This window comes from Mobula birostris, chromosome 6 (genome assembly GCF_030028105.1).
Source record: "Mobula birostris isolate sMobBir1 chromosome 6, sMobBir1.hap1, whole genome shotgun sequence".
Classification (NCBI taxonomy): Eukaryota; Metazoa; Chordata; class Chondrichthyes; order Myliobatiformes; family Myliobatidae; genus Mobula; species Mobula birostris.
This window is the reverse complement of record NC_092375.1, coordinates 55,252,131-55,278,173: the sequence shown is the minus strand read 5'-3', so window position 1 is coordinate 55,278,173 and position 26,043 is coordinate 55,252,131. Positions and strand designations below refer to the sequence as shown.

At 40.1% G+C, this 26,043-nt stretch overlaps 1 protein-coding gene across 8 annotated transcripts in view; it reads left to right on the top strand.

Annotated features, from left to right (window-relative positions):
* The window catches only part of zbtb20 (zinc finger and BTB domain containing 20), a 347,065-nt gene that overhangs the window by 261,911 nt on the left and 59,111 nt on the right, over positions 1–26,043 (top strand). For all 8 annotated transcript variants that reach the window (XR_011886336.1, XM_072260515.1, XM_072260517.1 and 5 more), the window contains one exon: positions 6,529–6,612. The gene's annotated coding sequence lies outside the window, so the exon portion shown is untranslated. The remainder of the gene's footprint in view (positions 1–6,528; positions 6,613–26,043) is intronic.

Sequence of the window (26,043 nt, the reverse complement as noted above, 5' to 3'; positions counted from 1 at the left end):
AAGATTGAGCGATAGAAAAAAATTTGAAGGCCAGTGATTATTTCTTGTTGAAACTTCAACTGAAAAATAGCATATGTATTTTACTGTGATCTCCAAATGCAGAGATGAGGTTCTGAGATTAAAAGAATGTCTTTTTTTCCTTCTTTTTTGAATTTTTTGTATCCATTGGCTGAAATGGTTTATTACTGCTGCCTTGAGACACTAAATTGGATTTTCTGCAAAAAATACATCAGTATCTATTTTGCTAGTCGATGTTACCATGAAGAGGTTAGGACAAAAGTGATCAAAAATGTATCAGTATTTTTCATGATCCCTGGAAGTGAAGTTGTATTTCCTGGGAACTACCTTTAGACATAAACAGATATTTAGAATAATACTTTTGACTCCTTTGTATAGTTGCATAAAAGTGATTCAAGTTAAAAATATTGGTAATATTCTGTAAAATATGGCAACTTCTTTAAGAGCTAAGTTAGTGGGATAAAACAATTTGAAACTAAACAATGACGAGTTGATACCATGGGTCTCTACTTATCTATTTCTGGGAATCAATTCAGTATTTCATTTTTATGATTAATCCCATCCTTTGGGGATTGGCACAGCATATTGGTGCACATTTGGTTGGTTTGATTGTTATTTGAATTACTTTTCAATATTTAAGGGCATTAAGTTTGCAAAATACATTATTCAGTTCTTTTTCTTTGTCACTTCCTCGATAAGCAAAGAGGCAGTAGATTACATTGAAAGATAAGCAGTGCATCCATAATCATGTTAATTATAATTGACATGAAGCGGATGTGCTGAAACTTCAAAAAAAAACATTAGCATAGATAAGTCCATGGGGCTGGACAGAATTTATCCCATGTTATGGAAAGCGAGGGAAGAGATTGCTGCAATGTTGGCAATGATCTTTGCATCCTCCCTGGCCACAGGATGAGTACCAGATGATTGGAGAGTGGCAAATGTTATTTCTTGGCTCAAGAAAAGGAGTAGGTTTAACCATGGGAATTATAGACCAGTGTGTCTTACTTCAATGCTAGTCAAATCATTGGAGAACATTCTTAGAGGCAGGATTTACAAGCATTTGGAGAAACATAGGTCTGATTAGGGATATTCAAACAAGGCTTTGTGAGGGACAGGTCATGCCTCACAAACCTGATTAAATTTTTTGAGGATGTGACAAAGCACATTGATGAAGGTAAAGCATTGGATATAGTGCATCTGGATTTGATTAAGGTGTTTGGTAAGGTTCCCCATGTATACTCATTCAGAAAGTCAGGAGGCATGGAATCCAAGGCAACTTGGCTGTGTGGTTACAGAATTGGCATGCCCATAGAAGGCAGAAGATGGTAGTAGGTGGAGCATATTCTGCTTGGAGGTAAGAATCTGTTCTGAGACCCTATTTTTATGATTTTTATAAATGACTTGGATGATTAATTCATCTAGTAAGGTTGTACATGACACAGAAGTTGGTGAAGGTTGCAACCGGTCATTGACAGGATGCAGAGCTGGGCTAAGAAATGGCAGATGGAGTTCAAAGAACATTTATAATTAATGTATACATTATGCATCTTTGAGATTTCTCTCCTTACAGGCAGCCACAAAACAAAGAAACCCAAAATAATCCATAAAAGACCGACAAACACCTAATATGCAGAGTGAAAAAAATTTGATTAAACAATAAAAGTAAGCAACTAGCATTTAAAATGAAAGTGAGTCCTCAGACGCACAGGCCACAGCCTTAGCCTCAATTCAGCGTATAGTAAACATTGTGGAGCCCATAGACATGAAGCCCGGAGCAGGCCCACATCTTCAGCCTCTATGCAGCTTACAGTGAGGCAAATGTTGCTGAGCAGTGAGCAGAACCGACCCGACCTTCATCTCTGGTCCCAGCACCAATTCTTTTCAATCCATCTGGCCTGGTATTTAAATTGTTCAAACATTGAGTCATTCCTCGCTCTAAGACCTGGGTCCTGTCGCATCGATATGCTCCGGGCCTGTAGCCTGCCACCATATTTTGGCCTGTAACCGACCTTTTTAAATCGGCCCAGTGCTTAGATTGGTCAAACCTCACTCTTAGTTTAGATGGATGGGCCTAGCATCTGCTTCTCCTCCAATCTGACTTTGCTGCACTTGCCTCGAATATGCCTCGACCTCGCCTCAACTTTGACTTGAATATGCCTCGACTTCACCCCAACTTTGCCTCGCCCATGTCTCTGCCTCACCCCAACTTAACCTCACACCCGTGCACTTCGATCTCGACTCAGCCTGGACCTTACTAGCCTCTCCATTGTTTGTGGTGATCGCTTACCACAATTTTTTACAGAAGTGTTATTAGTAATGTATTTAGTTGAATTCCTTGTTTTGTTAATCACCAATAAGTATTTGCTTTCCTTCAACAATCCATCTTAAACTGGAAGCCAGAGAAGTGTGAAATGATTCACTTCGGAGGATTGAATATGAAGACAGAATAGAGGGTTAATGGCAGAGTTCTTGGCAGTGTGGAGTGACAGGGATCTTGGGGTCCTTGTCCATTGATCCCTCAAAGTTGCTGCACAAGTTGATAAGGTTGTCCTTCATTAGTTGAGAGTTTGGGTTCAAGAGCTTCAAGGCATTATTCCAGCTCTATAAAATCCTGGTTAGACCACCGCTGAACCTTGTGTTCAGTTCTGATCACCTCATTATAGGAAGGGTGGGGAAGCTTTAAAGAGGTGTAGAAGTGATTAACCAGGATGATGCCTAAACTTAGGGAATGTCTTATGAGGGTAGGTTGAGCTAGCTAGGAGTTTTCTGTTTGGGGCGAAGGAGGAGATTTGACATGATAGAGGTGTACAAGATGATAAGAGGCATGGATTGAGGTCATAAGTGACTAATATGAAGGGCATAAATTTAATCGGATTGCAGGAAAGTATGGCGGGAATGTTAGGGATAATTTTTTATGCAGAGAGTGCTGAGTATGGGGAACAACCTGCCCTGGCAGGCGCAGATATATTAGGGAACTTAAGAAACTCTTAGATAGGCACATAGATGATACAATAATGGAGGCTTATGTAGGAGGGAAGGGTTAGGTTAATTTTAGGAGGTTCAAAGGTTGGCACAACATTGTGAACTGAAGGGCCTGTACTGTGGTGTTCTCAGTTCTATGTTTCTTAAAGTTTTAGAATAAAGACAATTGGATTCAGGAATTTATCAGCTTTCAGTTTTGTTAATAAATTTTATTTTACTCATGCTAATTTCTTTAATACTGAGATTTCCAAAGTGATTTTATTTTTGTAGCACTAGTATACAAAGCAAACAAATAAAAATTCCATTCTGAATTCCTAACGTAGGTGTGCAAAAGGAATCAAAGTGATCAGTGGAATTATAAAAGTCGATAAAGAAAATGACCCAACGTACTTTGTAACTGTTAGTGTTGTTGTCGATGTAATCTATAGAAATGACCTAATTTACACAAAACACAGCAGTAATTCAGTCAATCCTTATACAGTTTACAAAGCCAGCTAACTTGCATTGTGTTGTTAATGTGCCTCCTATGTTCTGCCATAATAGGGAAGTGAAACATGTAAACTCCTTTCTACCCATGAGTTGTTTTTCCTAAAACTGAAAATATTTTAGCAGTTATTTAAGGGTGTAGAATATAACTCGTACAATTATGCGTACATCACGCTTTAGTTGTTATTACCATTTTAAGTTGCATTGTACATGTTATATTTGAGTTGGATGCATGCCTAGCACAAAAATACTTTTTAAATTTACATTAACTTATTAAGAAATAAAGACAGAAAATACTAAGGAAACTCTTTCTTTCGAAGTCATAGAACTGCACAGCATACAAACAGGCCGTTCGGCCCAAGTCATCTGTGCTAGTCAGTGAGCATTAATCCCATCCCCCAGCACTTGCTCCATGGGCTTCTCTGTCTAGGTGATTCAAGTGCTCATCAAGACACCCCTTAAGTGCTCTTAGTGACTCACCTCAACACTCTCTTGGGTGAAAAAGGTGCCTCTCATATCCCTTAAATCTCTTCCCCTAAACCACAATCTACGTCCTCTAGTATGGGAAAAGTTCCTTGCCACCATCCAGGCCATGCGTGCTTCTCGCTGCTGTCATCAGGAAGGAGGTTTTGGAGCCTCAAGACCCACACCACCAGGTTCAAGACGGTTGTTACCCCTCACCCATCAGGCTCTTGAATCAGAGAGGATAACTTCACTTACCCAAACACTGTACTGATCTCACAACCCATGGACTCACTCTTAAGGATTCTGCAACTTGTTCTCAATATTTATTGCTTGTTATTATTTTGTTTCTTTTTTTGTATTTGAACAGTTGGTTGTTTGTCTTTATTGTGTGTGGGTTTTCATTGATTCTATTGTGTTCCTTTGTATTTACTGTGAATGCCCACAAGAAAATTATTCTCAGGGTAGTATATGATATATATTGTATGTACTTTGGCAATAAATTTACTTCAAACTTTGAACTTTTTGCTGTTTATCCTATCTATACCCCTCAGTTTTATATACCTCAGCTGTGTCCCCTCCCAACCTTTTACACTTCATGGGGAACAGACAATGCTTACCTAATCCTTCCTCAGAATTGAACTGTTCCAGGCAACATCCTGATGAATCTCCTCCACACCCTCTCCAGTATTATCACAAAACTGTACCCAGCACTCCAGCTAAGGTCTGACCAATGTTTTATAAAGTTGGAGTACAACCTCCTGACTTCTGTATTTGATGCATGCATTTCATAACTGCCTTAACATATTGACTGTTTTCAATGTTTTTTAATTTCAATTTTCCCATTCTGCTTTAATTTGATATTGTTTTAACTTACTAGTGCCCTAGCTAAATTGGAACCTTGCTATTAGTACTTCAGATTAAGGAGGTATAAAATTTATTAGAAGTAAATCTAAATAGAAGGTGATAAGAGTAGGCTATTAGTAGTCTGCTTAAATAAGTAGTTCATCATTATTGCAGCTGTCCAAATACAGGTTCTCCTTGAACCATGAGCTTTTCTGAAAGCCAACATCCCAATAAACAATGAACTTTTGAGTACTGTCCTTATCTAATTTAATAGAAAATCTGAATTCCTGAAAGCAATTGTAAAGGAACTGTAAACAAGAGAAATCTGCGGATGCTGGAAATCCAAGCAACACATACAAAATGCTGGAGGAACTCATCAGGCCAGGCAGCACTAAGTGGAAAAATTATTAACACTTGGAATTATCCAGATGCACTGCTGAACCTAGTTCTACTGAGTGACAGATTATGTCACATCTGCCTAGGCATGTTTCCCTACCAGTCATTATTAGGGCCTTCCATTTTAATAAGGATTCTTGGCCTTTGCAGATTAAGATACAAAATGCAAGGTGATAAATTTCCTTTTAACTTCCATGGCAGTGTAATATTTTTTAATAATTCAGTGTCAGAGGTATTTTGAAAACTACTAGAATCCTTGAAAGTTTTGATAGGAGACAGAACCTCACTCTTTGCCTTCCCTTCTGTCAAAGCCTACAGGTCTTCTGTGGTTAATGGTGTCCTTCCATTCCTGTGAACTGTTCATAACTCAAATAGCTTACAAGGTGGAAACATAGCCACAAACCAAGACCACACAAGGCAAAAGTGCCTGTACCAACCATCAAATCTACCCTGCTTGTCTCCGAAACACTGGCTCGCATGCATGGTCTGTACACAAGCCAAGTATTGGGGTGGACATTTATTTGGAGTGTACCGGGACATGCTGCTGTGGCCTTATTGCTGCTATACTCTTGGTGTAAAGATGCAGTGGGCCAACAAAACCTACCCCCTACTTCCAGCCTTAGTGGTGCAAGACCCTGGATGACAGGCCTGGCCCAGCCAGATCAAGCCTATCAGAAGAGTCAGAGTCCAATGTGAATTACAGACGTCACATTATCAGGAATGAGTGTATTCATTCTAGGGAAGTTTTCTGATTTCTTCATCATAAACTTTCTGTAATAAATCTATTGGATGCACTCCATTATGATGGGCACACTCGATATCAGGTATCAAGATCTCATCAGTCTGTCTTACTTGTGACTCTTGCCTGACTCCAAGCAAATTCAGGACCTGTCAGGGATGGGTAGTAAATTCTATCTATGTTAACAATGGCTAAATCCCATGAATATGACTCTTCAATAGCATATGTCCAGTTTTCACTGTCATTGGATCTAAATCCTGGAAATAACCAAACAGATGAAAACATTTTTTAACACTGTGATTGCAGCATTTCAAGAAGGAACCATTTTTTCCAGAGATAATTCAAGATTGACATTTAATATGGTTCCTGCCCATGATATTCATAAACAGCTAAAGCATATAACTTAAATCCCATTAAACGTGAACAGGATGTGCATGCTTAACAGACTTGATCACTTATAGGAAATGGATTACTGTGGACTTTGAATTCTGGCGATAACATTGATATTTTTTGTTTCTCTTTACTGATAGTGTAATATAAAATAAAAGTAAATAATTGAATTATATGCATATTAACATACTGTTCTGTTTCCTCAGTGTACAGCAATAGAAGTGCCCGGTATTATTTATGAGTTTGGACTACCATGTGTAAAGGATAAAGTTCATCGCGGATTATTTGCTGTAAGTTACTCTGTTGCATTTTAGAAATTGATTTAAAAGAGTACTCTGTGACGTGGTTAGGCTAGTTTTATCAAATGTGTACAAAAGTAAATGAAAGAAGGTAGCCTTGGATGTATGTTTTTCAATTTTTTTTAGAGAGAGAAAAGATAGAGAAATGCTGATCCCTCCAGTAACAGAATCAACATTCAGAGAAAGAAGTACTAGAGGTTAAATTATTGATAAAGGAGGAAATTTGTCAAGATCTGGATTGCTAAAGGAAATGTCTAAAAACTCTTTGAAAGGTGTTACAGTAGAACTCCATTAATCCAGCATGCCTGGGACTTGATTATGCAAGACAGGCTTGTTTTCGGAGAGAGGTATGGAGGGCAATGGTGTGGGTATAGATCAAAGAGACTAGGCAAATTGATGGTTTGTCATGGACTAGATGGGCAATGGCCTGTTTCTGTGCTGTGGTGTTCTGTGACTCTATTAGATGTTATTTTTAATTAATAGTCTAATGTACCTTTTATTCAAGAACATAATAAATGCTACAGCGATCTTATTGAAGTTTAAAGTGAGTGCAGAAAACAGGGTCCCGATGACGCCCCAAGGGCGCTTGGGAAATGGGATCCCAGAGAGTTTCAAGGGAGTGCAGGAAGTGGGGCACCGTTTCTCGAGTACTCAGTATGAAGAATTTGTAGTTGTGGATTAAAGTCAGAGCAATGAAACTAAATATGTCTTCTGTTTCAGACTGAGAACCTGAATAGCCACCTTTTGTGCTTTGACTTCCCATTACATTTTTTTACACAGTACCAAAAGCATCATTAGCAAAAGCAAGGGCATAGCAAAGCCCTAGTTCATTTAAATCTGCCTTACTCAATTAGTTTTCTGCATAAAATGAGAATGTTTCATTAGTTATACAAGATTATATATAGCAGGGATATTCTATAAATTATAGATGTACCAAAAATAATCAGAGCAAATTTTATTAAACCAATACATTCCAAAGTAGTAATGGAGCACTACAGTACAGAAACAGGCCTTACAGCCCATCTTGTCTGTGCCAAATTGTTATTTTGCCTAGTCCCATCAACCCACACTTGGACCATACCCCCCCCCCACACACACACACACCCCCCCGATCATCCATGCACTTGCTGAGGATGTACTACGAGTCTGTGGTGGCCAGTGCTATCATGTTTGCTATTGTGTGCTGGGGCAGCAGGCTGAGGGTAGCAGACACCAGCAGAATCAACAAACTCATTTGTAAGGCCAGTGATGTTGTGAGGATGGAACTGGACTCTCTGACGGTGGTGTCTGAAAAGAGGATGCTGTCTAAGTTGCATGTCATCTTGGACAATGTTTCCCATCCACTACATAAGGCACAGGAGTACATTCAGCCAGAGACTCATTCCACCGAGATGCAGCACAGAGCATCATAGGAAGTCATTCCTGCCTGTGGCCATCAAACTTTACAACTCCTCCCTTGGAGGGTCAGACAGCCTGCACCAGCAGGCTGGTCCTGGACTTACTTCCTGGCATAATTTACAAATTACTATTTAATTATTTATGGTTTTATTACTATTTAATTATTTTTGGTGCAACTGTAACAAAAACCAATTTCCCCCGGGATCAATAAAGTATGACTATGACTATTACCCAGACTCCTCTTTAAGTGTTGTAATGCAAGCCATATCCACCATTTCCGCTGGCTCCACATTCGCACCACCCTCTGAGGAAAAATATTCCCCCTGAGGTTTCCTTTAATACGCAAACACGAGGAATTCTGCAGATGCTGGAAATTCAAGCAACACACATCAAAGTTGCTGGTGAACGCAGCAGGCCAGGCAGCAACTTTGATGTGTGTTGCTTCCCTTCAATACTTTACTTTTCACCCTTAATCTATGATCTCTGTTTTTTTAGTCTCACATGACCGCAGTGGAAAAAGCCTGCTCACATTTACCTTATTTATACCTCTCATAATTTTGTAAACTCTATCAAATCTCCCTTCATTCTTGTATGCTCTTGAGAATAAAGTACTAATGTATTCAGTCTTTCCCTATAACTCAAGTCCTTAATTCCCAGCAACATGCTTGTAAATTTTCTCTGCACTCCTTCAAGCTTACTGATATCTTTCGTATAGGTAGGTAATCAAAACTGCACACAATGCTCCAAATTTCACACACATCCCACCTGCTGTACACGCTGATTTATAAAGGTAATGTGCAAAAAGCGTTCATTACAACGCTATCTACCTGTGATGCCACTTTCAAGGAATTATGGGTCTGTATTCTCAGATCTGTTTGTTCTGCTGCACGCCTGGGTGGCCTACCATTCACTGTGTAAGTCATATCCTGGTTTGTCCTCCCAACACCACACACATTTCTACATTAAATTCCGTGTGCTATTTTATATCCTATGTTTCCACTTTGTCTTGATCCTACTGCAAGCTTTGATAGCCTTCCTTGCTATGCCCCCAATATTGGTATCATCTGCAAATATACTGATCCAGGTTACCATATTGTCATCCAAACTAATAATATGAATGACAAACAATGGTGGACCAACACCAATCCCTGCAGCACACCATTAATAATAAGTCTCCAGTCAGAGAGAGAACCATCTACTATCACTCTACCATCTTCCACAAAGCCAATGCTGAATCCAATTGACTGCTTCAATCTGATTGCCAGGCAAGTGATCCTTCTGGACCATCCTCCCATGTGGGACTTGTCAATTGCCTTGCTAAAATCAATGTTGACAACATCTATTGCCTTTCCTTCATTAACTTTTCTGGTAACCACCTCAAAAACTCAAGAAAATTAGTTAGACACGACCTACGATGCACAAAGCCATGTTGACTATATCTAATCTGGCCTTGGCTAATTTACTCTTTCCTGACATCAGGCTCATTGGCATATAATTTCCCAGCTTATTCTTCAAGCTTTTCTTGAGCACAGAGCAATAGAGCACAAGAACAGGTCCTTTGGCCCAGAATGTTGTGCCAAACCAATTACGTTAGAAATCAAATGAAAACTAAATAATCTCTACTGCCTACAGTACCCATATACTTCCATTCTCCTCACATTTTTGAGCCCATTTAAACATTTCTTAAAAGTGTCTAATGTTTCTGCCTCTACCACCACTCCAGACAGCACATTCCAGGCATCTACCACTCTCTGTGTAAAAAAAAAGCCTCATGTCTCCTTTGAAATTACCCCCTCTTACCTTAAATGTATGCCCCTTGGTATTGGACATTTCAGCCCTCGGAATAAGAAATTATCTGCCTATTCTATCTGCGGTATGCCTCTGATAGTCTTATAAATCTCTATCAGATTTCCCCCCAGCCTGCAGTGCTCCAAAGAAATCTAGCCAAGTTTGACAACCTCTCATTATAGCAATATGCTGGTAAACCACTTCTGCACCCGCTCCAAAGCCTCAACATCCTTCCTATAATGGGGCGACTAGAACTGTATGCAATACTCCATGTGTGGCCTAACTACAATTTTATAAATCTGCAACACAATTTCCTGACTTTTGAATTCAATGCCTCCATTAATAAAGGCAAACACACGTTATGCTGCCTTAACCACCATATCAATCTATGTAGCCACTTTCTGGGAGCTATGCACTTGAACCCCAAAAAAGGATCAACACTTTTAAGGATCTTGCCTTTAATAGTATACTGCCTCTTTGCATTTGATCTATCATGGTGCAACACTTCACATTTTACCGTGTTAAATTTCATTTACCATTTCTCTGTCCAAATCTCAGCTGATCTACTCTGTATCCCGTGGTATTCTTTGTCCATCTTCTGCGCTATCCACAACACCAACAACCTCCATATCATCCACAGACTTACTAACCTACCCATCTACAGTACTGTGCAAAAGTCTTGGGCACCCGAGCTTTTTTGTTTTAGCTGTTTATTTTTTGTCTGTGTTGGTCTGTCAGTAAAAAAGAGCAAACTTTAGATTTCCGAAGATACGCTTTTCCAAAAATCTTAATAAGAAGTTTTTGTATTTTGTTAAAGAAAGTAACATATTCAGAAAAGACCGCTTTTCAAATAAAAACTTGATTACATTGTAGGATTATAGCCCAGTGCGTGAGTAAACAAAGATAACATACAGGTGCTAATGACATGCGAGCTGAATGATATAAACTGATTAACTGAAACAGAAACGAGTGTAGAAGGAATCAAACTGGACAAAGGACAACCAAACTAAAAGGTGAGGGTGTGGCAGATAACTATATAACCATATAACAGTTACAGTATGGAAACAGGCCACGTTGGCCCTTCTAGTCCATGCCGAACACTTAATCTCAGCTAGTCTCACCAGTTTGCACTCAGCCCATAACCCTCTATTCCTTTCCTGTCTATATAGCTATTCACTTTTACTTTAAATGACAATATCGAACCTGCCTCTACCACTTCTGCTGGGAGCTCGTTCCACACAGCTACCACTCTCTGAGTAAAGAAGCTCCCCCTCGTGTTACCCCTAAACTTTTGCCCCCTAACTCTCAACTCATGTTCTCTTGTTTGAATCTCCCCTACTCTCAATGGGAAAAGCTATCCACGTCAACTCTATCTAACCCCCTCATAATTTTAAATACCACTTTCAAGTCCCCTCTCAACCTTCTACACTCCAACGAATGAAGACCCAACTTGTTCAACCTTTCTGTGTAACATAGGTGCTGAAACCCAGGTAACATTCCAGTAAATCTTCCCTGTACTCTCTCTATTTTGTTGACATCTTTCGTATAATTCAGTGACCAGAACTGTACACAATACTCCAAATTTGGCCTTACCAATGCCTTGTACAATGTCAACATTACATCCTGTTACGTACCCCGTAACTGGGTTGCCAAACCAGCAGAAATGGACCACTTAGTTGGAGTCTGGATTACTGGAACTAAGGAAGTTTTATTAAAGAAATAAGTAACACAGTATTCTAATCATAAGGATATAAATGCAACAGGTTAGCAATGATAAAACACACAGGTACACAGGACTAGGATAATAGGAATCAATCAAGCTCTATCGCAGTCTAGGGGTAAAATGATCAGTCTCAAGTGACGCAGAGTTCAGGTCAGCTTAGTGTAGTTCGCAGTGATCACTGTTGTGCCATTGGGGGAGGGAAAGAGAGAGAGCGAATGATGATATTCAAATCGGATTCAAACAGACCTTCGATATTCCTCGCAGTTAGCTTTTGGGCGAGCCCTTTGTAATGTCTTCTGAGGTCACCGACTGTGACCCCTCCGTTCCGGATACGATCGTTCTTCTGCGGTGAACCCGGCACCCAGGCAAGGGCGGACACACACACACCAGGTTCCCACTGATCATACCTTTTCACCCTGTGCGTCTATGGTCGGTCCCGCGACCAGACCTCCAAAACTCCCACCAACTTGTGGGGGGGGGGGGGCACACCGCACTTCCAGGGTCTCGTTATCTCGTGGTGTCGTGGTGTCCTTTGCCTTAGCGAACCTGTTCCTTTTATCCCCCTGCTGGGGTATCGCCTGTCCATCAAACTTCAAACAGTTCAGGTTCAAAGCAACTGGTCTGACAATACTCGGAACTGTGTCTCTTTTCGTTAATGTCTCTCGTCTCTCATATTAGCATTTTGAATGTTTCCCCATTTGTCTCTCTTATCGGCATCAATCTTCTGATAACTTGGTCTTTTGTCACAATCCCAACTCCTATACTCAGTGCTTTGATTTATAAAGGCCAGCATACCAAAAGCTTTCTTCACCACCCTTTCAACATGAGATTCCACCTTCAAGGAACTATGCACCATTATTCCTAGATCCCTCTGTTCCACTGCATTCTTCAATGCCCTGCTGTTTACCATGTATGTCGCATTATGATTAATCCTACCAAAATGTAGCACCTCACACTTATCAGCATTAAACTCCATCTGCCATCTTTCAGCCCACTCTTCTAACTGGCCTAAATCTCTCTGCAGGCTTTGAAAACCTACTTCATTATCCACAGCGCCACCTATCTTAGTATCATCTGCATACTTACTAATCCAATTTACCACCCCATCATCCAGATCATTAATATATATGACAAACAACATTGGATCCAGTACAGATCCCTGAGGCACAACACTAGTCACCGGGCTCCAATCTGACAAACAGTTATCCACCACTGCTCTCTGGCGTCTCCCATCCAGCCACTGCTGAAAGCATTTTACTACTTCAATATTAATACCTAACGATTGAACCTTCCTAACTAACCTTCCGTGTGGAACCTTGTCAAAGGCCTTACTAAGGTCCATATAGACAACATCCACCACTTTACCCTCGTCAACTTTCCTAGTAACCTCTTCAAAAAGATTTGTCAAACATGACCTTCCACGCACAAATCCATGTTGACTGTTCCTAATCAGACTCTGTTTATCCAGGTAGTTGTATATACCATCTCTAAGAATAATTTCCATCAATTTACCCACCACTGACGTCAAACTCACAGGCCAATAATTGCTAGGTTTACTCTTAGATCCCTTTTTAAACAATGGAACAACATGAGCAATTTGCCAATCCTCCGGCACCATCCCCGTTTCTAATGACATTTGAAATATTGCTGGCAGAGCCCCTGCTATTTCTACACTAACTTCACTCAAGGTCCTAGGGAATACCCTGTCAGGACCCGGAGACTTATCCACTTTTATATTCCTTAAAAGGACCAGTACTTCCTCTTCTTTAATCATCATAGTTTCCATAACTTCCCTACCTGTTTCCCTTACCTTATACAATTCAATATCCTTCTCCTTAGTGAATACTGAAGAAAAGAAATTGTTCAAAATCTCCCCCATCTCTTTTGGTTCCATACATAGCTAACCACTCTGATTCTCTAAGGGACCAATTTTATCCCTCACTATCCTTTTGCTATTAATATAACTGTAGAAACCCTTTGGATTTATTTTCACCTTACTTGCCAAAGCAACCTCATCTTCTTTTAGCTTTTCTAATTTCTTTCTTAAGATTCTTTTTACATTCTTTATATTCCTCGAGCACCTCATTTACTCCATGCTGCCTATATTTATTGTAGATATCTCTCTTTTTCTGAACCAAGTTTCCAATATCCCTTGAAAACCGTGGCTCTCTCAAACTTTTAACCTTTCCTTTCAACCTAGCAGAGTCATAAAGATTCTGTACCCTCAAAATTTCACCATTAAATGACCTCCATTTCTCTATTACATCCTTCCCATAAAACAAATTGTCCCAATCCATCCTTCTAAATCCTTTTGCATCTCCTCAAAGTTAGTCTTTCTCCAATCAAACATCGCAATCCTGGGTCCAGACCTATCCTTCTCCATAATTATATTGAAACTAATGGCATTGTGATCACTAGACCCGAGGTGCTCCCCAACACATACCTCCGTCACCTGACCTATCTTATTCCCTAAAAGGAGATCCAACACTGCCCCTTTTCTAGTTGGTACCTCTATGTTTTGCTGCAAAAAACTACCCTGCACACATTTTACAAACTCCAAACCATCCAGCCCTTTTAAAGTATGGGCTTCCCAGTCTATGTGTGGAAAATTAAAATCTCCCACATGACAACCTTGTGCTTACTACAAATATCTGCTATCTCCTTACAAACTTGCTCCTCCAATTCTCGCTCCCCATTAGGTGGTCTATAATACACCCCTATAAGTGTTACTACACCTTTCTCTTTCCTCAATTCCACCCAAATAGCCTCCCTAGACGAGCTCTCTAATCTATCCTGCCAGAGCACTGTAATTTTTACTCTGACAAGCAATGCAACACCTCCCCCCTTCTCCCTCCGAATCTGTCACACCTGAAGCAATGAAATCCAGGAATATTTAGTTGCCAATCACACCCCTCCTGCAACCATGTTTCACTAATAGCTACCACATCATATTTCCTTGTATCAATCCATGCTCTAAGCTCATCCACCTTTCTTATAATGCTCCTAGCATTAAAATAAATGCATTTAAGAAATTTTCCACCTCTTACTCCCTGTTTATCACTAATGGTGCAAAGAACTTTACTATCCTCTCTTTCTTCCTTCTCCCCTACATCTGTTCCTACACTCTGGTTCCCCTGCTCCCTTGTATCTAGTTTAAATCCAATGGAGCCTCTCTAGCAAACCTATCTGCAAGAATATTTGTATGTGGCAAATTAACCTTCAAATGATCAATTCTTACACCATGACAAGAGTGAACATAGCACTAAGACATAAGGTGGTCATCCTTTATCTGTAATGGCCTCTCACTAGTAGAAATATTGCAGTCGACAGGAGTTTCAAGATGTGCTGTCCAAGCTCTTCTGATGAAGCATAAAAAAAAAGGACAAGGTTGAGGATCGGAAATGCAGTGGTCAGCCTCGGAAACTGAGTGTAGCAGACAAAGATGCATCGAACTGATATCCCTTTTAAATTGAAAGAAGTCCAGCACTGAATTCACAGAAATCACTGGAAACCAAGTACGCTCTGTAGTCCAGAGAGATCATGTCAGAAGTGGTCTTCATGAAAGAGTTGCTGCAAAAAAGCCATTCTGCTGAAGTGGTAACACAGCCAAGAAACTGACCTATGTCCAAAAACACAAGGACTGAGGTATTGAATTGATGAGGTCAAACTTTAAAATTTTTGGCTCAAACAGGAGACAGCTTATCTGTAGAAGAGCTGGAGAGTGCTGCATGGATGACAGTCTGCAGCCAATAGTAGAGCATGGCAGGGGTCCCTATCGGTTTGGGGTTGCATTTCTGCAAGTGCAGTTAGTCAGAATTAATGGAATCCTCAATGCTGAGATGTATAAGCAGATTTCCATCCATCATGCAATACCATCAGGGAGGCATCTGATTGGTCCCAACCGTTCTGCAGTAGGACAATGATCCCAAACACATAGCCAAGGCTATAAAGAACCATCTTCAGTGAAAAGAAGAGCAAGGAGTTCTGTAACAGATGGTATGGTTTCCACAGGGCCCTGATGGCAACATCATCAAGTTTTAATGGCAAAGGGTGGTCACACCAAATATTGATTTTGGTTAGGTTTTTTTTTACTGTTTACTATACTTTGTAGTAATTTTTTTGATATTTGGAAACTTGTCATTATTTTTTGAGCATATTCACTTTACAAAACTTTTTGTATGTGCCTATGACTTTTGCACAGTACTGTACATTTACATCCAGGTCTTTTATATACATGGCAAACAGCAGAGGTCCCAGTACAGATCCACACAGAATACCACTAGACAGACCTCTGGCTAGAATAAATTCCTTCGGCCACTACCATCTGTTTTTTATGGGAAATGTTCTTAATCCCAACAATTAATTCAATATTGCTCCATGCATCTTAATCTTCTGGATGAAACTCCCATGAAAGACCTTATCAAATGCCTTCCTAAAATGCAGGTAGGCACCATCCACAATTTCACCTTCATAAATTACCCTTGTCACCTAATCAAGGAAACCCATTCAGGTTAGTAAGACACAACTTGCCCGCACAGAGCCATGCTGGCTCTCCCTAATTTGGTCATGGTTTTCCAAGTGCTCAGATTCCTATGCCTAAGAATTCTCCCCAGTAACTTCGCTACCACTGACGTGAGATTTTCCCCATCTCTTTCGACTCCATGCATAGAGTAGATGAGCCCTTGCTATCCTTTTGTTCTTAACGTGTCTATAGGAGCCCTTAGGATTCTTCTTCACCTTGTCTGCCAGAGCAACATTATGCCTTTTAGCCCTCCTGATTTCCTTCTTATGTGTTTCCTTTCATTTCTTCTACTATCAAGCACCTCATTTGTTCCTTGTTGCCTCTACCTGCTATATATCTCCTCCTCCTCCTCCTTATTCAGGCCCTCAATATCCCAATAAATCCAACGTTCCCCAAAACTGTTGGCCATCTCTTTTATTCTTACAAGAATGTACAGTGGCATGCAGAAGTTTGGGCACCCCTGGTCAAAATTTCTGTTACTGTAAATAGTTAAGTGAGTAGAAGATGAACTGATCTCCAAAGGTCATAAAGTTAAAGATGAAACACTCTTTTCAACATTTTAAGCAAGATTAGTGTATTATTTTTGTCGTACAATTTTAGAGTGGAAAAAAAGGAAAGGAGCACCATGCAAAAGTTTGGGCACCCCAAGAGATTTGAGCTGTCAGATAACTTTTACCAAGGTCTCAGACCTTAATTAGCTTATTAGGGCTATGGCGTGTTTACAGTCATTATTAGGAAAGGCCAGGTGATGCAAATTTCAAAGCTTTATAAATACCCCGACTCCTCAAACCTTGTCCCAACAACCAGCAGCCATGGGCTCCTCTAAGCAGCTGCCTAGCTCTCTGAAAATGAAAATAAATGACGCCCACAAAGCAGGAGAAGGCTATAAGAAGATAGCACAGCGTTTTCAGGTAGCTGTTTCCTCAGTTCGATATGTAATTAAGAAACAGCAGTTAACAGGAGCAGTGGAGGTGAAGATGAACACCAAGAAAACTTTCCGAGAGAACTGCTCGCAGGATCGCTAGAAAGGCAAATCAAAACCCCTGTTTGATGCAAAAGACCTTCAGAAGATTTAGCAGACTCTGTAGTGGTGGTGCACTGTTCTACTGTGCAATGACACCTGCACAAATATGACTTTCATGGAAGAGTCATCAGAAGAAAATCTTTCCTGCGTCCTCACCACAAAATTCAGCGTCAGAAGTTTGCAAAGGAACGTCTAAGCAAGCCTGATGCATTTTGGAAACAAGTCCTGTGGACTGATGAAGTTAAAATAGAACTTTTTGGCCGCAATAAGCAAAGGTATGTTTGGAGAAAAGGGTGCAGAATTTCATGAAAAGAACACCTCTCCAACTGTTAAGCACGGGGGTGGATCGATCATGCTTTGGGCTTGTGTTGCAGCCAGTGGCACGAGGAATGTTTCACTGGTAGAGGGAAGAATGAATTCAATTAAATCCCAGCAAATTCTAGAAGCAAACATCACACTGTCTGTATAAAAGCTGAAGATGATGGCTTCTACAACAGGATAATGATCCTAAACACACCTCAAAATCCACAATGGACTACCTCAAGAGGCGCAAGCTGAAGGTTTTGCCATGGCCCTCACAGACCCCCGACCTAAACGTTATCGAAAATTTGTGGATAGATCTCAAAAGAGCAGTGCATGCAAGACGGCCCAAGAATCATCACAGAACTAGAAGCCTTTTGCAAGGAAGAATGGGTGAAAATCCCCCAAGCAAGAATTGAAAGACTCTTAGCTGGCTACAGAAAACGTTTACAAGCTGTGATACTTGCCAAAAGGAGTGTTACTAAGTACTGACCATGCAGTGTACCTAAACTTTTGTTTTGGGCCCTTTCCCTTTTTCGTTACTTTGAAACTGTAAAAGATGGAAATAAAAAAGTAATCTTGCTTAAAATATTAAAGAAATGTGTCATCGTTAACTTTATGACTTTTGAAAATCAGGTCGTCTTATACTCACTTAGCTATTCACAGTAACAGAAATTTTGATGAGGCGTCCCAAAATTTTGCATGCCACTGTATGTATTCTGTATTCTCAATATTTCCTTTCTGAAGGCTTCCAACTTACCAAACATCCCTTTGCTAGAAAACTGCCTATCCCAATCCACAGTACCACCAAATTTGGCCTTTCTCCAGTTTAGAATCTCAACCAGAGGGTTAGTACTATCCTTTTCCGTAATTAACTTGACACTGATGGAATTACCACAAATTGCAAAGTGTTCCCTTACACACACTTCTGTCACGTACCCTGTGTTGGTGCCTATTACAAGATCCAGTATCATGCTGTCTCTAGTTGGGACCCCTATATTTTGATTAAGAAACTTTCCTGAACACATTTGACGAACTCAATCCCATCCAGTCCTTTAACAGTATGGGTATCCCAGTCAATATGTGAAAAATTACAATCGCCTACTATCGCAATCTTATTTTTCTTGTAACTGTCTGATAAATTGTTCCTCTATAATCCCATTAACATAGGCTTCCCTTTCTATTTCCTCAGTTCCACCCATGTATCCTCAGTAGACAAGCTCTCCAGTCTGTCCTGGCTGTGCACTGGTGTGATATTTCCCCTGATTAGTAATGCCACCCCTCTCTCCCCACTCTATCATGTCTAAAATAATGGACCCTGGTATATTAAACTGCCAGTCCTGCCCCTTCTACAACCAAGTCCCATCAACAGATACGATATTATAATTCCACGTGCTGATCTATGCTCTAAGATCATCTGCATTGCCTACAATAATTGTGGAACTGAAATAGACACAACTTGACACATTTGTCCCATCATGCTCAGATTCTCAGGTGGTATATTGCCGCCCGGGTGCCAGAGTCAGGGACATCTCGTATCAAGTCCACAGCATTCTTAAATGGGAGAGTGAGCAGCCAGAGATTGTGGTCCACATCAGTACCCATGGCATGGATAGGAAGGGTAACAAAGTCCGACAAAGTTCAGGCTGATACATTAAGGGATTGGACGTCCAGAATTATGATCTCAGGATTGCTATCCATGCCACATGCAAGTAATGCCAGAAATTGGAAAATCATACAATTTATCAAGTGGCTAAGGAGATGGTGTGGAAGGGACGGCTTCAGATTTTTGGATCATTGGGTTCCCTTCCAGGGAAGGTGGGACTAGAGATCCAGGGGATGGGAACCAGAGTGCCAGAGCATATAGTTGAGTAGTAGTGGAGAAAGATGTTGTTAACAAAAGGTTGAGAATAGTGGGACTAATATTCTGAGTTGTGTATATTTCAATGCAAGGAGTATTGTAGGAAAGGTGATATAGTTTAAACAGAGGAATAAGAAAAGGGTGATCACATTAATGGGATTATATTATAAACTTCCTAATGGTCAGCGGGATTTGTAGAGTGATTGCAGACTGTTGCAAGAAACAGAAGATTGTAATAGCAGGTGGTTTTAACTTTCCACATATTGATTGTGACTCCAAAACTGTAAAAGGGTTAAATGGAATAGGGTTTGTCAAAAATATTCAGGAAAGTTTACTTAATACTTGGATGTCTCAATTGGAGGGAATTTGGTACTAGATTTCCTATTAGTAAATGAGTCAAGGCAGGTGACAGAAATTTGTGTAGTGGAACACTTTGCATTTAGTAATCATAAAGCCATTCATTTCAAGAAAATTATGGAGAAGGATAGGTGTGGTCCTCAGGTTGAGACTGTAAATGGGAGAAATATTCATTTTCATGTAATCAGATAGGATCTGCTGAGTGTGGATTGGGAAAGGTTTTCAAGCAATGGTGTGCTTGGTAAGTGAAAGGCCTTCAAAAGTGAAATTCTGAGAGTACAGAGTTGGTATGTTACTGTCAGAATAAAAGCCAAGGAGTTTATGGAACCTTGGTTTTCAAGAGATAGTGAGTCCCCGGTTACGAAGATGGAGATGCATAGCAGGCATAGGCAGGAAGGAACAAATGAGGTACTTGAGGAGTATAACCAATACAAGAAAGTACTTAAGAAGGAAATCAGAAGGGCTAAAAGAAGGCATTAGGTTATTCTAGTGGACAAGGTGAAGGAGAATCCCAAGGGCTTCTACGGATATATTAAGAGCAAAATGATTGCAAAGGACAAAATTGGTCCTCTGGAATCTCGGGGTGGTGATCTATACATAGAGCCAGCACAGATAAGGGAGCTCTTGAATGAATTTTTTACATCCATTTGACATGGTCCTGTTTGGGAGAATGGTACAGTCGCTTAGCATTCAGGATGAAGTAGTACATTCAGTTAGACATTAGCTTCATGGGAGAAGCCAGAGAGTGGTAGTTGATGGCTGCAACTCTGACTGGAGGCCTGTGACTAACTGTGTGCCGCAGGGATCAGTGCTGGGTCCATTGTTGTTTGTCATTTATATCAGCTGCCTGGATGATAATGTAGTAAACTGGACTGGCAAATTTTGAGTATGACACCAAAATTGAGCGTGTAGTTGACTGTGAGGAAGGGTATCAAAGCTTGCGGTGGGATCTGGACTAGCTAGAAAAATGGGCTAAAAAAGACAGATGGAACTTAATGTAGGCAAGTGTGAGGTGTTACACTTTGGAAGGACAAACCTGGGCAGGACTTGCAAGGTGAGTGGTAGGACACTGAGGTGTGCGGTGGACCAGATGGTTCTGAGAATACAGATTCATAATTCCTTGAATGTGACATTGCAAGTAGATACAGTTGTAAAGAGAGCTTTTGGCATATTTGCCTCCATAAATCAAAGTGTTGAGTACAGGAGTTGGGATATTATGTTGATGTTGTGTAAAACATTGGTGAGGCCTAATTTGCAGTATTGTATGCAGTTTTGGTCACCTACCTACAGGAAAGATGTCAGTTAGATTGGAAGAAAATTTACGAGGATGTTGCCAGGACTTGAATAGATTAGTACTTTATTCCCTAGAACATAGAAGAATGAGGGATATAGATAGGGTAAATGCAAGCAGGCCTTTTCTTCTGAGGTTGGGTGAGACTGGAACTAGAGGTTATGGGTAAGGGTGAAAGCTGAACCGTTTGAGGGAAACCTCATTCACAGAGTGGTGAGAATATGGAACGAGATACCAGCGGAAGTGGTGGATGCAGGTTCAATAGCAACATTTTTGAGAAATTTGGTTTGATACACGGATAGGAGGAGTATGGAGGGCTATGGTGCACATACAGATCAATGGGACAAGGCAGTTGAATAGTTTGAGGTAGAGTAGATGGACCAAAAGGCCTGTTTCTGTGCTGTACTGTTCTATGACTCTAGAATTCTGTTGTTATCTGAAAGCACGTCTGTTTCTCTTATAGCAAATGTCATTCCATTTCTAGTTTATAAGTCCAGAAAATGCTGGAAATAGCTGACAGCATCTGTCAAAAGAGAAAACGTGAGCAACACTATAGACCAGAATGTGTTTTTGAACATTTCAAACTTTTGATGCATTGAACAGGGCTGTATTCTTCTGAGCCACTGACTATGGTTTCCACATACTCTGCTTTACTAGGCCAGATGTAAAAGGCTAACCTTACTGGCCTCAAGTGGTAAAGTGAAGTCCAGTTTGTGAATAGCCCCTAGGTGACTAGTGCAGAGGCCCTATGAAGTCTCTTAAATATAACTGGGCATAGTCTTGGCATTTTCTTTGGCTATCAAGGCCTTCAATTCCCAACTATATTTGAATGTTGATTTTTCTCAGGGTTATAATGGAGAATCCTACCAGGACTGCATCCTATCATTGATAATGTGTAGTTAGAGAGACCCATTCAATGGCATGTCATAGCAGGTAGAGACTTACTGAAACACACAAGCTGCTCAGGATTGGAACTGCCAGTTTTAGCCAGCAATATCCATGTCCAATAATACTGTTTCTCTAAAGGTGATGCAAATGTGAATGTTTCCAACATTATCTGATACAATTTCAGATTTCCATCATTAATTTTAAATGTGTCCAGTTGATAATCTCAAAAAATATAACATAGTGTAAAGTCTTCTAAAATTTTCTCGTCACTTTGTTCTTGATTTATATGTAAATCATGGAGCATTAATTCTTTGATTTCTTTTGTCTACGTTATCTACAGGCAGTTGAGTCAGGGAGACTGAGGAAGCTATTTTTTGCTTTGGCACAAAGCTTCAGGAGGGTATTTGGAAATGTTATTTCGCTGAAAGTATTTCTTTGTTCCTTGCAGAATTCCTTTAAGGATTAAAGCACTGCATTTAGATGTCATTGTACTCAAGCAAATAAAATGTTGGACAAACCATATTTTGATGTAACCCCCCCCCTCCCCTCCCCCTCCTGCTCTCTTCTCTGGGCAACAGGCTTGACCAGATACTTTCCACCTACACCCTCCTCCTCCATTTGGTGGAACTGTTTCTCACCCTCAGCCATTCCTCTTTTGGCTCCTCCCATTTTCTCCAACCTCAAGGTATAGCCATGGGCCCCAGCTGTGCCTGCCTTTTCTTCGGCTACATAGTACAGTCCAAGTTCCAAGCCTACACTGGTAATGTACTCCATCTCTTTATATACTATACACTACACTGCTTCCTGCACCCATGCCACCAGTTTCATCAATTTTACCTCCAATTTCCACCCTGCCCTCAATTTTGCTTGGTCAATTTCTGACATCTTTCTTGTTCTCACCGTCTCCATTGCTGTGGAGACTGCTATCAACTGATTATGTTTTACAAACGTACTGACTCTCACAGCTATCTTGACTCACCCTCTTCCCATCCTGACACTTGCAAGAAAGCTATTCTCTTTTCTCATTTCCTCTGTCTCTAAAGCATCTGTTCTCAGGAGGCTTTCCATTTGAGAACATCTAAGATGTCCTCCATTTTTTACATATCTGCCCTCACCCCATCCTTCCACCACCATAATAGAGATAGATTTCCCCTTGTCCTGACATACCACACCACTCTACTCAGCCTCTGTATCCAGCACATTATTCTCCATAACTTGTGGATTCTATCACTACGCACATCTTTTCCTCCCAACCACCCTCTACTTTCTGTAGGAATAGCTGTCTACATTACTCCCTTGTCCACTTATCCCTCCCCACTGATCTCTTTCATGTACTTATTCATGCAAGCGTGACAAGTGCTACATCTCCTTCCTCACCACCATTCAGGGCCCAAAACAGTACTTCCAGGAATCCGTCCTGTCTTATATGATGTGAAATAGGCTTTTTTGTGATGGCATTACAGTACAAAGGCATAAAATTACTATAAATTACAAAATAAATAATGCAAACAATGAATAACAAGATAGTGCTCTTGGGTTAATGGACTATTCAGAAATATGATGGCAGTGGGGAAGAAGCTGTTTCTAAATCATTGAGTTTGGGGCTAGAGGGTCCTTTACCCTCCTCCCTGATGGTAATAATGAGAGAATAGCTTGTCCCAGATTGTGAGACCCTTTAGTGATGAACGCCACTTCCTTGAGAAACAACCACCTGAAGATGTCCTTGAAGATGGGGATCATTATGCCCATGATGGCGCTAGCTCTGTTTACAATTCTATGCAGCTTTGTGATCCAATGATTCTTGAATTCTGTCTTACTTTTGTGATGGTTGATTACATTTTTGTTAATCAACTGGTTGCTATAAAAAGTTAAATGTACTAAATCTCATGTCAAGTGGGTCTGTTGTCCTGATGTGGGTCGATGGTTCTTGGCAAAATAACAGTTCGGCACAGACCAGATGGGTTAAGTTTCTATGCTGTAGTGTACTATAACTCTAAGGATTGGTGTACTATATACTTACAACATTGTTTGTACGCATTTCACAGTGCCGTATATTCAAAACCTTCACTCAATCTTGATTTGAAGTTGAGAAGGTGATGATCTGTTTATTTGAAAACCTGAAGGCTTCACACACGACCTTCTATACCAGTAGGAAAGAATAAATATCCTGTTTCAGCTGTCTGAATAGTGTTTTAGTATTCAGATTTCAGCAATGTCTTGCCAATGTTTATAACAAAAGTCGATATTTGTTCTTAAGATAGTCAACTATGATTGAAACCATTCTTCAAAGTTTGGTCTGGAAGTTTTCTGCAACATGTTATCTGTAGCTTTACCTTTCAAACCTTGCAACTTTTGCATTTGAGTGGCTGTTATTGAATTAAGAGGCCATTCCACATGATGAGGCATAAATAGGAAATCAATAAGAGTGGCAAAGGGAGTCATAGATGGGGAGAGGGGTTTATAGAGAATAAGTCAAACACCCAGTGACCTTCACACAGGGCTCATTGCCCTAGAATCAGCTCAATGCTAATATTTCTAAATCTCAAAATATCCTGCAAGTGCAACCCACTTAGCCTTGGGTTTCAAGGTATGGCTTATTGTTAACTCCTTTTTTCATATCCATTTAATCTCCTCAAACAAATATTTAACTCATTCATGTTAATTGCCTAGTTGTGTGCATCCTCTAATAAGCTAACAGTACTGTTAAAGAGTTTTCATTCTCCTATTTTATTTGTTCAATTTCTGGGACATTGGCATCACTGACGAGGATATATTTATTAACCCTCCCCAATTGTCCCTGAACAGAACATCCTTCTGGTACAGATGCATTCTCATGCAATCTGAAGTCACATAAAGCCTAGAGCAGTTAAGGATGGCAAATTTCCTTCCCTGAATGATACAATAGGACCAAATGAGTTTTTGCAGCAATCCAGTAGTTTCATGAGCATCATTGCTAATGATGAGACTTGTGGTTATATTCGAGATCACTAACTAAATTTAACTTCTACAGTACCCATGGTGGAATTTAAATTTGGGGTTTTGGATTGTTTGTGTAGAACATTGGGTTGCTTAACCATTGTATCACAACAACTTTCTTGAATTTTGTTTTCTTCATTGGGTCTCATAACTCCTACTCCAGGCTGTTCAGAAAATGCTGTTCTCTCCAGCCCATCCCATTTGTACCCCACTCCTATTTCTAAAATCTGTATCTTGCTTGGTACCTATTCCCTGTCCTTAACTTGCCCGGTTGCTCTCACCTGATTCTAATCACCACTTTCCCAACTCCAGGTCCAGACTGTCGCTGACGTTTTCTCAAATTATGACTTCTCTGTGTGTACTTGAATGAACATAGAAGACAAAGCAAGTTGGAGTAGGTGGTGGCTGAGTAGTGCTTTTGCATTGGGAAATGATCTCTTCAGTTGCTAGCAGCAGAATATTTATGAGATGTATTCAGTCAGACAGCCTATGGTCTGGGGACCCTACCTGCTCTTGGCTTGTAAAGCAGTGAGGATGACTTGTGATGGATTATTATGACAGGTCATCACGAATAGTTCAGTTGTTCTTATCACCTATTCAATGCGTTTTATTCTCTTTGTTCAGTAACATGTTCTGAGCTTAACTGTACAGTAATTTCAAAAATCCTTTCTAAATTACAGGTTAATATAATTCTGTTGCTATATTTAGTTACTTTTAATAATGCACAAATATAGATATTACTCTTTAATGAGCTGCTTATTAAAAGGAGCACAAAACAGCCTCTGTACAGCTCACAGCAGAAGCTTTACCTGGAAGATGAAATAATAGTTCAAAATTCTTTTCTGTAAATGTCCACAAATATTTCAACCATTAAATTAGCTTAATTTTCATGTTTAGTAAAGAATTAAGATGTACAGTGCCTTGAAAAATTATTCAGCCCCCAACCCTTTGTTCACATAAATGAGTATTGCAACCAGAGATTTTAATTAATTTAACTGGGAATTTTTATGTGTGAATTGCATACTCATTTTTTCCCACAGTTGACCTCAGGAAAAATTATAAAGTATGAAAAAGCAAAAAATCAAAAACTGAAATGTCAGCAGTTCAAAAGTATTCATCCCTCTTTGCTCAATGAGAGGTACTTCATTGAGTCACCTCTCGCAGCTATTACAGCCAGTGGTCTTGTTGGATACGTCTATACTAGCTTTGCACAAAGTGATGGAGCAAGATTTGCCTATTCCTCCTTGCAAAATTGCACAAACTATGTTGGGTTAGTTGGGGTGTAGCGGTGGAC